General features: G+C 39.8%; 1 protein-coding gene across 2 annotated transcripts in view; it reads right to left on the bottom strand.

Annotated features, from left to right (window-relative positions):
* Positions 1–12,080, bottom strand: part of Lhfpl3 (LHFPL tetraspan subfamily member 3) — a 554,873-nt gene that overhangs the window by 326,973 nt on the left and 215,820 nt on the right. The gene's annotated exons all lie outside the window — the stretch shown is intronic.

Genomic DNA, 12,080 nt, shown 5'->3' with positions numbered 1-12,080 from the left:
GGGAAGGAGTGGAGAGCAGAGAGAGGAGGACAGAGAGAGGGAAAGGAGTGGAGAGCAGAGAGAGGAGGAAAGGGGAGAGCAGTTGATCCGCTTTACTTTCCTTATTAGCTGCATCATTTTAGAATATATTGTTCAGATAAAATTGCTGATCTGTGGTGCTTGCTTTTGATACTTTCTCCTTTGAAGCACCAAAGGCATGGTTACAAGGCTTCTTTTACTCTTCTCTACCTCTCCAGACGAAGTGGCACCTGTTGAGATTCCTAGATACCAAGAAAAGCTGTGCTAGATGGTGACAGAGGGCAAAGAGCAGGAGGAAAGACAGACTAGGGGTTGGGAGGAGGGCAAGGACAGAGGACAAGAAGGAGCTGGAAGTGTTGATCATGACAGAGAGCCACAGGGCTCACACTGTAGAGGGAACACAGTGAAGCAGAACATCTCCCTCATATGTATGCATGAGACTTTCATGTATAAATAACCAAAGCATGTGCTTACAAAAGAGGAACACCATCTAACACATGCCACTTGTGCTATCCTGCTCAGGACTTATGGCAGACTTCTGTTACTCAAGCTCAGTGGCTCCTGTACTGATTTCTACTTATTTGTGGCCCAATATCAACCCTGAGTTTTTGTTCTAGGACTCCATAATGAATCTTTTATTTTGATGACTTTTGAGTACTACTATTCTCTTTGAAGTAGTAATATGAACACTTTTCTCTTAAAATATAATCATTGTATTTAGTTTAGATTCTACATTAAGAAATCATAGTATATGTGTGTCTTTATTTGGTTATTTGTCTTCCAATATGATAGATGAAAACTGAATTTTGTATCCCTAGAGAGAGACTTTTTATGATCTTTGAGTTAATTGCTTGTGCAAGGAATAAAATTATGCCACAGCTTTGCTGAAAGATTGAGTGGTCTGTCATTTCTATTTAACTGCTCGAATGCATGGAACAGTTGCACATATGAATTCATAGCAGTTGAGACAGTATGCACAAAACCTGTGTAGGCTCAGGTCAGACAAAATTCCAGCATGCATGAGGTGAGGGAGTTGCACACCGTCTCACCTCTAGCTAAGGGACTATTGGTAGTTGATAGCTACTGGGGGATTGACAGTTTTCTTTAAGAGTGTGAGCCAAGGCAATTTGAAGGCAATGAAGGCCACACATCAAAGAGTGTAAGGATAGCACAAACTGTACTTGATAGATTTCTGAAATGATTTACAAAGAGCAATATACTTCACAAAGACATACAGATCTCTCCACTGAGAACTCACAATATTTTAGAGAAATGAAAAACTACTAAAGAAGTGGAAAGAGATTCCAGGTTCTTGATTGGGAAAGGCTTGGTATAGTTGCCTTATTTTTCTGACATTGGTTATATACTCTGTGCAATTTGGATAACTATGCCTTCAATTATTTCTTTGGTAAAAGTGAACAAGATTTTGTAAAATTTTATGTAGAAAGAAAAAGTACTTAGACTAGCCAAAAGCATCTAAAAATAACCAAACAACTTAAAGGCCGTCAGCGACTGACTTTGCTAACCTATGATATCATGCTACATTAGGAAAGACCATTGCTCCTGGCATAAGAGTAGACAGCTAGAGTTGGAGAGATGACTCAATGGTTAAGGGAGCTTACTGTTCTTGCAGAGGGCCTCGGTTCAGTTCCCTGCATCTACAGGGCAGCTAACAACAGTCTGAAACTCTAGCTCTAGGGGGTACAACTCTTTCTGTTCACCATGGGCATGTGTACATATGGCTCACAGATTTAATGCAGGTAAAACACGCACATAGAATAAAAATATATAAATCTTTTTTCTTTTAAAAAATACAGTTACATCAAAGAACAGACCAGAGCTGGGAATGGACTCACACTTTCTTGGTTGTTGTTTTTTGACAGGAAAATGGCACCTGATATCTATATAGAAAAAGCAAATTCACCGCATATAAAAATTATCTTGAGATTCACAGATGCAATGCAGAAGATGAAACCATAAAGGTCCTAGAGAAAAGCATGGATGAAGTTATTAATCAAAATTCAAAAGCTACATTCATCCAAATATAATGTTAAGACAACAAAGCGTATAGTCACATAATGAGAAAAAACAATGAGATCAAACACTTATAAAATGTATGTCTGACAAAGATCTTATGTTCAGAATATATTTAAAAATCTGCAAAGCAGATTTTTATTTCAATAAAAATAAGCAAAATATTTGAATAAAAACTTCACAGAAGACAGTATGTATTATGGACAATAAATATATGAAAAAGCATTCGGTGTTGTTAGCCTTTGGAGATTTAAGAGAAAATCTCATGGTGAGATATTGTGAGGATTTTTCTTATCCTCAGAATAGCTGATTTTTTTCTTTTAAAAAAATGGAAAACACAAAATTTTGTCAGAGATATGGAACAAATAAGATGCTCATGTTCCCAATAGGACTGTAAAATTGCTCAACCACCTTGGAAAATGTTCTAACAATTTCTTCTAAAACTAAACATACACTTAGCTTTTGACCCTGTTCTTTCAGATTTTTATCTCGAGGAAATAAAGTATATTCATAAGAAGTAAAAATAACTTATGAAATTATAAATCAGACATAATCTACATGTCCATGAGCAAAAGTGGATTAATAAACCAGGTCTATTTATCCACTGAGTGTTACCCAGTGATAAAAGGGATTACTATACATGGATCAACTTAAATAAATCTTATAAACACACTAAAAGAAGGAAGTTTTATGCAAAGGAATAATATTCAGTTAATACAATGTCTTATATCATGTCAAATTAACTTGTGCAAAAAAAATAAGAAAAGTGATAGCTTTGTGTATGTTGGGATGGGAATCTAATGTGATAGATATTGATAGGTATTTGTGATACAGAGGTATGTGTAGTATTGGTACATATAAGACTCATTAACTTGGAATGCTTAAAATTCATACATTATATATAAAATAGAATGCTGAGCTCCAGTTACTTATATGTGTGCTGAATGTCACTGTGTCTGCAACTCACTTTGGTGTATGAAAAAAATAAAATAAAATAGATTGATAGATGGATAGAGACCAGATATATAAAAAAGCAAAGACTTGTCAATCTACAAACTAGATGGTCAGCACATGGGCACAACTATGTAGATGGTAGGCATACAGACACAGTCTCTCATCTTTTCTTGTGTCTGAATATTTTCACAATGAAATGCCAGGCAGAGCAAAGGCTAGCATGTGGTCTTCATTTGACACTTGTGATAGATAGACTATACTCCTGGGCCTTCACAAATAGTTACCAATAACTTCCATACATCAGCACTCAAGAGGGAGCTGAATTATCAGCTGAAAGGAGTTTGTTATTCTTAGCATTTATTTTGACTAAAGATGACTTAGTATTTTAATTTTTGTAATTTCCCCCAAGTTCTTTGCCAGGAACACTGTTGGCCACCTCACTTTTCCAATTTCATGCTGGACATGGAAAGGTCTTACATTTATACCACAGAAATCTACCATCAATAGTTAATAATTCGATGCCTTCTTTATTACCGAATTGACTTTTGAGTATGTAAATTTTTCAATCAGCTCCGGCTCCACTTTAGTTACACAGTCAGGGCTGTAAACCAGCTTTAATTCACTTTGTGTTACGGGCTCATCATGTTCTCTATACTTGTAAAGTAACTAGTAAGTATTCCCTGAATTGAATGGAAGAATAATATTATGGGTGGGATTCAGTTCTCTGCTTAGAATTCTAATTCTGTTTATGTGGTTAACATCTGAATAGATGCAGCTATCTGTAAAATACAGGTATCAGTCTGTGTGAAGGGCCAGTGTTGACAGCAATGGCTAACATTGACTCATGAGCTAATTTAGCAGGGTCTTTAGAAAATGGGACATAGCCAGGCTATATGCTGGTAACTGTAAGCTGAGATCAGGTGCTGTGATTCAGTCTATTAGGTCTCTTAAATACTTCCAAGATGCATTATTTAGTATTCTCAAATACTTAGTAAGATCATGACAATGCCCAAAGAAATTGGAAATCAATTTGGAAGACTCAACAAAATAGACACAGAAGTACCCAAGGATATCCTTACACTGGTCATTCTTGATACCATGAAACTGTAACACCTTTGACTCTGACTTTATCTGCTGATGTGTCCGCATAGCAAATCTCAGTCTTTTTGTACTAGAATCCACAGTGAGAAAGATAGAGTCTGTAGTAGTCCCTGCTAGGTGAAGAGGGTGGTTACTGGCCAACAGCATCCAACACACTCTGGGTAGCTGCATGGGAAGCAATGCTAGGGACCAGCTATCAGGAAAGCTGAAGCAGGGTGAAGAGTATAAGAGTCACCCAGAATGCTGGCTATAGCCTGAGATAGCAGGATACAATCCAATAGCAATAGGACATTTTCATGCCCAAACATATTTTTCAGAAGCTTCATTGGACCCCAGAATGCTCGCATGGAGCCTGGTGAAGGCAGGAGCTCCTGGTGGTTGAAAAGCATTAAGTATAGGCATGGTGTCAGAAGGCTAGCTTGTCCTTTCCCGATAGGAAACTCCAGTGTTCAAATCCCCATGAGGTGGATGGAAAGTGACAAAGACTCCAGTTAATCAAGCCCATCAAAGACAGCTCAGTGGGGTAGGGAAGGCTTTCTGGGAGTCACCCATGCTTCAGGGAGAATGAGTCTATAACCCTGGATTATAAAACACAAATCACAAGTCCCAAAACCTCTTTCCTGGAAATGCTAGTGGCCCATAATTTTTTCTTGACACATTGGACAAAAAAACAACCAATGTAAGTGGCTTGGAACAACTATCTTAAATAATGCCCTCTATCATATTTCTTTATCAGTGACACAATTTCCCTGAAAGTCTATAATATAATCTATATAATAAATGATGATGGACTGATAGAATTTCCATCTAGAATTTAGTTTTTCCTTTACAAGGAAACAGACCCAGATATATTTTTCCTCACTTTTCTGTGGTTAAAGAGCAAAGGGGATCCTGTCTAACTGTGGGAACACTAAGCATTGATTAAATACAAGGCATTAGGGACCTTGGGCAGATAGGCATAGGGCTGATTTTATATAAAGAGACTGTCAGCTTGTGACCACTTAAGCCAAAGCTTAATGTACCTCACATTATGAAGAATAACCTCTATCTCTTGCTTGATCATTGACATGTATAGAAGGTATCAGCTTTTAAAATTTTATTATTTTAGGTGTATGAGTATTTAACCTTCATGTATGTCTGTGCACCATGTGCTTGCAGTGCTGGAGGAGGCCAGAAGAGGGTGTTGGGTCTCCAGGAACCAGAGTTACCCATGGTTGGAAGCCACCATGTGGATGCTGGAAATTGAACCCCAGTACTCTAGAAGAGTTAAGATTAAGATGGCTCTTAACCCCCGAGTCATCTCTCTGGTCCCTAGAAGATATAGCTTATGAGACAAGGGAACTCCTGTCCAAACAGTGAATATCAATGGGACACTAAGATAAACCACTTACAGGTTTAAGCCCTTCATATGAAACAAGAATCCATTCTGTTCAGGGGGAGCACATACACACATCTGCACACACGTATATTATATATGAGGTTTTATAAAAACAAACCATATAAATCATACTCTTACTTAGATACTGCTTGAGTTAAACTTCCTCAGTCTATTCCCAAGTATGAATATCTCTGTTATAGTTCTGATCCCCTGGTCGTTGGGAGACTCACTTTCACAGACTGGTGACCATTGGGTAAAATGGTAAAAGCTTTCTTCGATTCTCCCTGCTCTGTTAAGTCTCACAACAATTATAGATACTTTAGATAATTGATATCTAAGCATGTTAAATGAAAAATATACTTAAGAAAGGTTTCTTGTAAACTTTTGTGGGTTCTTAATAAGATGCTGAGACAAACCATTGATTAAAATCAAACACGTGTTTTAGCATTATTGAATGAGACTAAACAAGGTATCAGATACAACACTTGGTGCAGAGTGTGTTTGGTAAACATTTGCTGAATGAAATCCAACAGCTCTTTCTAAAGTTATTGTGAAGTAGACATTGTAAGTGCCAAATGGTTCTACTTCAGTTACGGAACCAGAAAAATGCCCTACTTGGTTCAGGCAGCTAATTCTGTGTTCCTGATGTCCTGTCACATACGTGATGTCTTGTAAGACAAATCAACACAGATGCCAGGCTGAGTTCTTTCTGGTCCAGCCTGTAGTGAGGGTGAGAGCTACTGAAGCCTAGTCTCTTCCCCTATTCCCTCGAAAAGTGGATTGGAACCAGAGGAGCGCTAAGATATCCTGCAGTTTTAGTGTGAATCTTTTAAAACAAAGATGATCTTTTACACAGGAAATCACGCAGAGATCCAAAACTGAGCCTCGCTTGGCCCTCAAAGGGACTTCAAAAGAGGATCCTCAGACTGTTCAAAGACTCTCGCAAGGGAGAGCTTCACATGGAATAGTCTATCTCTGATAAGAAGTCATACTTCTAAAAAAAAAGAATTAGGTTCTTCAAATAAAAAGCCAATGGTTATGATTTTTAGTGATTAAATGTGTTGGCCAAGAAAATATATCATTTGCATCTACATTTCTTGCTTTCTTGATGGGAAGACTAAAATAAAAGAATACATAAATATAGTTCATATAAGTTTTATGTGACCCAGGAATTCCCCAAAAGCCCACACATGAAAGGCTTGGTCTCTAGCCCATAAAGATGGTGGGGTATTTAGGAGATGGGGCCAGGGAAAGGAAGAATGGTCACTGAAAAATTCTTGGAACCCTGGTGCCTACTCCTTCCTCGCTCTGTTTCATGGCTAGCTCACCGTGATATATGTAGCTACAGTCTTAAAGAAACACGGGCAGACAACCATGAATTAAAACTTGAAGTTCGGAGCCAAAGCAAATCTTTCCCTCTTTGTCAGTTGATTCTCTTTGACACATTACAATCATGGAGAGCTGACTAACACAATGAGCAAGTGAGGGCCTTGGACAACAGCTATACCTCGGCAGTATGTACACTAGACTTCAGGAATGGAGAAGCATGTTCCAAAATGAGTGTATGAGCTGAGGCTTCTGCCTGGGGCAGAGTTAGTGAGGTCAGTTTGTTCAGATTCCTCTCAGCACTCTCTCAGGACGGGTTAGATTACCCCTTTCCTCTGAGCACAAGCATGTCACCTCTCACAGGAGCATCTGCTCGGGGGAAGGTCAGAGAGTCCTTCTTAACACTCATCTCTCAACTCTTTTCAGCTTAAAATATTCTGCATGTCGAGGGGCAACATACCTCAAATCTCATCAAATTCTGTTTCAGGACAAGAACTTGGTTTAAAGCAGAGCACATGATTTAATTGATGCCTTATATAATCACATATGTGATTGCCATGTCTCCCTCATAGGGCTCTGCTGTCACTTGCAGGTGAGAGGACATTGTTTCCTTGGCTTGACAGCTCTTTCTTCACTCTTCTAAATCTCTCAGAAGGACATACTCATGTGGAAAATTTTCCTCACCTCACACTCACATAAATTGCCCATTACTGGTCACAATCTATTCAGGGTAGAGAGTCAATTTTCACTACTAAAAAATTATCATTCAGAAATGTACTAAGAAAAATTTCTGACATAGCCAAAGTGGTATAAAAACCCTTAATTTAAATTTTTGTAGTTTGTCTTTCAACAGGAGTTTAATAACAAAAAAGCAAGACCAGCTTCTGGGGCAGGGGTACTAGATAATTCAATTTGCAATTAATGGACAGAGGGAAATCCACTGGAAATGCTAAAATATTTGAGAACCTTTATAGAAAACAAATTACATGCGATCTTATAGTGAAACACAATGGCCCCAAGTCTCTGTACACAGCAGAGGGATGCTTATCTTCCTCTCATAGCAAGGTAACTTTAAGTAGAAACTGGAGCTTTCAATGCCAAAAGGAGGTTAAGAAAAAAACAACTTGGCGTGACTTCAGGAAAAGCGATAGGGAGTTATTAGCACAAGGTGACTGAGCTATGTGACAAGATGCAGAGTATGTGGGGTGCTCAGGCAGTGCTCAGGCACAGAGATGGTCAGCCAGTCCGCTACAGTGGGTAGAGTCAGACAGCCTACTGCAGAGGATGGAGTCAGAGAGAGGATGCAATCGTGGATAAAAGAGTGGGAAGTCCAGTATGACTTCATATTTCTTCATATTTCCATATTAGGGAAACTGAAACTGAGGTACATGGAGATTATGGGGCTGACCTTAAAGTTTCTATCAGTGGTATGTTGAAAATAAAAATAATTTCTAGGTTCTGTGGATATTTTGTCAGCTGAAACAAACTCAGAAAAATCTAATTTGTAAAAGCAGTTCTTTCACTAAGTGCAAAGAAACCTTGAACTGTTACATTTATTTTCGTTGCTATTTTTGGGCTGCAGGAGCTACTAATTGCTCCTGGAGAATATTAGTCAGGTGCTTATGACTCCTGGCTCTGAACTGCTTAAGTCCCCGAGCATGAATGAGGTTTCCAAAGTAGGAATCTGATAGTGGCACTGGCCCCACCTTCCTTTGCTACCCTAGTCTGACTTAGGCAGAAGTGACCTCCTATGACAGAGATTACCACAAGCTGCTGCAATGTAGGGGTCACTTTCCATAACTGCATCCTTGTGACTGACTGTGCCTAGCACATAGCCAGGGTACATGTTAGGTGCTCATAAACTTCTGTTGAATGACAGAAGCCACAATCTTGTAAAACGAATTAGACAAGTTGCTGCCATTGCTCTTGGTTGTCAACCATAATTAAGACCCTATTGCTGAACACAGTACACATTTTGGTTGTAGGATACAGAGAAATCAATCTTGAATATCATTCCCTGCTGGCTAGCTTTTATAGTGCTGGAAGATGCTATGCAAGCTATTGATGGGTGGGAGTACATCAGTACTGTCAGTTCAACAATACTGTCAATACAAGCAATTCAACACTGGACCCTGTATGTCATAGTATTTACTTGTGCATGATGGGTCCACTGGTATATCAGTGGCAGAACTGTTCATGGTAGCAACCAACTGCTCCCTTGATTGGAATAGAGGCTTATTCCACAGCAGGGAATCCATGCTTCATACTGTAAACATGGTCAGAAACTGTGGCTAGAGAATTAAGGCCCCATGGGAGAACCTATTGATACTGTTTTTCTAAATGGCCATGTGGTCCAATTGCCCTTTAAATATTTATGATTACACCCAAAGATTTGCGCTGATCCCAGTCTTGGCCAGGACATAGTGGTTAACAAAGAGACATGTTACTGGTCAAAGTGCTGAGAACAAGAGGCTGTGAGTGCTTAGCTGTAGACTGGGACTCGATATGAACTTCCCTCTGGCAAGGCTCAGGAAACATCATGAAAGATGGAGCAGAAAGAATGGAAGAGCTGATGGATGGAGAAGAACACTATGAAATGTGTCCTCTGACACAACACAGCTGTAGCACACATTTAAACTGTGGTTACCAACATAAGACCTGCACAAGATCAAGCCAGTTACATTTTTCAGAGTGGATAAGGGAGGAGTTGCCAAGGTGTACCACTAGCTGAGGAATAGTTGATGGCAGCTTGGGAGGGTTAGAAATCTCTTTAGGAGTATAGCTCTGGAAGGTTCTCCATGTCTCACTGGATGACTCAATGCCCATACACAAATGGGAAGGACTGACTGGGCTCAGTTATAAATAAATAAATAAATAAATAAATAAATAAATAAATAAATATTAAAGGAGGACATGAGTTTATATGATGTGCTGGGGGAAGTAAGGGTGATATGATCAAAATCCATTTATATATGTATGAAAATTTCAAAAAGAAAAAAAATAAAATAAATGTTTCAAGGAGTAGTTGGCAAACTAAATGGAATATAACCTACAAGTATGGGCTTTCCAGACTAAGTGCTCCAAAAGTGACCTCCTTCTCTAGGACTAGGATGGAATTTCTGGTTTTTTATTTTCAGAGATTTTTAGTAATGAAGAGCCTTGAACTGAGTCAGCATAGCAATACATATACATCATATATATATATATATATATATATATATATATACACACACACATATATATGCATATATAATTCAGACTTAAAGAGACCTGCCCCACAGGGAGGCCTGTTCTTGATCCTGGCTGAGGACCAGTGGAGCAGAGACTGAAGGAATGACCATCCAGAGACTGCCTCACTTGGAGATCCACCCCATATACAGTCACCAAACCCAGACACTATTGTGGATGCCAACAAATGCCTGCTGACAGAAGCCTGATATAGCTGTCTCCTGAGAGGTTCCACCAATGCCTGACAAATACAAAGGTGGATGCTCGCAGCCAACCATTAAACTGATCATGGGATCCCCAATTAAGGAGCTAGAGAAAGGACCCAAGGAGCTGAAGGGTTTGCAGTCCCACAGGAGGAACAACAATATGAACTAACCAGAATGCCTGAGCTACCAGGGACTAAACCACCAACTAAAGCGTACGCATGGTGGGACTCATGGCTCCAGGTGCATATGTAGCAGAGGATGGTGTAGTCGGTCATCAATGGAAGGAGCCGACTTGGTCCTGTGAAGGCTCTATTCTCCAGGGGAATGCTAAGGCCAGGAAGCTGGAGTGGGTGGGTTGGTGAGAAGGGGGAGGGAGGAGAGGATAGGGAGTTTTCAGAGGGAAACAGAAAAGGAGATAACATTTGAAATGCAAATAAAGAAAATATCTAATAAAAAAATAAAAAGATAAAAAAGAAAGAAGAGACCTGCCCTACAGGGAGGCCTGTTCTTGATCCTGGCTGAGGACCATACTACAGCATCAATAGGATGGTCTGTATATATTTTTAAAATAATCTCAAGAAAAAGGAATGCTCAAGCTACGTGTTCTTACTTCTTCCATGATGCAATCTGATGCAGCACATTGAAAGCATCTTTCACTTTCATCCCTGATTAGTTCCTCCCTCCAGGTGGGAAGTCCTGTGTGCTGCCCAAGTCGCAGGTGCCCAGAGGCAGACACTGGAATCTTTCTCCATGGTTAGAGCTCAAGTACTTTCTTTGACATCAGTTAAAATAGAATTGGCACTAGAACAAAGGAGGCCTAGGCTCTCACTGTTCCATCACGGAGAGTCAGAACCACAGACCAAATTTAGATCCAGAAATGAGGGACTTGGGAGAAAACGAGAAAGAAGGAGCGGTCAGAATAAAAAGCAGAAGAGGCTGGCCTGTTAGACTTTGGGCCCCTCGCTGACACTTCGTCATTGGTAACTAGGAGCAGGTCCTTGAAAACAACATAAAAATAACTCTAACTTTCTGTCAGTTTCAACCAAATTAACCTCCCTATTCTCTGCCACCACAGTTTCTCAGCTACTCCACCTCCTAGGCTGGGCTGGAAACCAGTGTAACCAGCATAACTACTCTGGCCTTTCATTTACTGGTCTGCTTGTAAGATCGCAAGTGGCCAGAAGTTTGCAGAGAAGTTCCTCCAGGTCAGAGCCTTCCCCCACTATCTCCAGTCATTTCCTTTATTCTTCTGCCTCACTTGGAGTCTCTGACTCACTCGATGTGGAGGGAAACTGGATGCAATCCCATGTTCCCTGTGCTCCACCTTCTTTTCAAATTTTCTTATATCTAATCGATCTTCACATGACTATTTTAGTTTCAGGGGCTTTTGCAGATCATGTCCCGTTCTCTGTGGCCCTTGTCACATTGTCCAACTTCTAGAGCTGGGCTTTCTCGCCTGTCCTAACTGCCTCTCTATCTTAAACCACCACTGCCCTTTGACCCCTTTCTCTCTAGTTTTCCTCTAGTTATCATTCTTCATCTCTTACCTTTGTACCAAATTCATGGCCACCTCTGCCATTCAGCTAGACATGCAGATTCTGCTCATTACTATTTGGGTTGTGCTTGTTCTCTGACCAATCCTACTAACAACGCCTTGACATTGGCTGACACAATCTCATGAATACTTCTGTTCTTCACAACATTGACCTTCCCCGTAGGACTTAAGACTGGTAATGATGTTTCCATTCCTCAACTGCTTTGCCTCATTGCCTCTTACTGCACAGTCTCCTGGCTTCTCTAGTTCTCTTTTCAACCTTTTTTTTTTTTTTAATTTA

Source organism: Mastomys coucha, unplaced genomic scaffold (assembly GCF_008632895.1).
Source record: "Mastomys coucha isolate ucsf_1 unplaced genomic scaffold, UCSF_Mcou_1 pScaffold19, whole genome shotgun sequence".
NCBI lineage: Eukaryota > Metazoa > Chordata > Mammalia > Rodentia > Muridae > Mastomys > Mastomys coucha.
The sequence above is the reverse complement of the archived record's forward strand: the minus strand, read 5'-3'. Positions and strand labels throughout refer to the sequence as shown.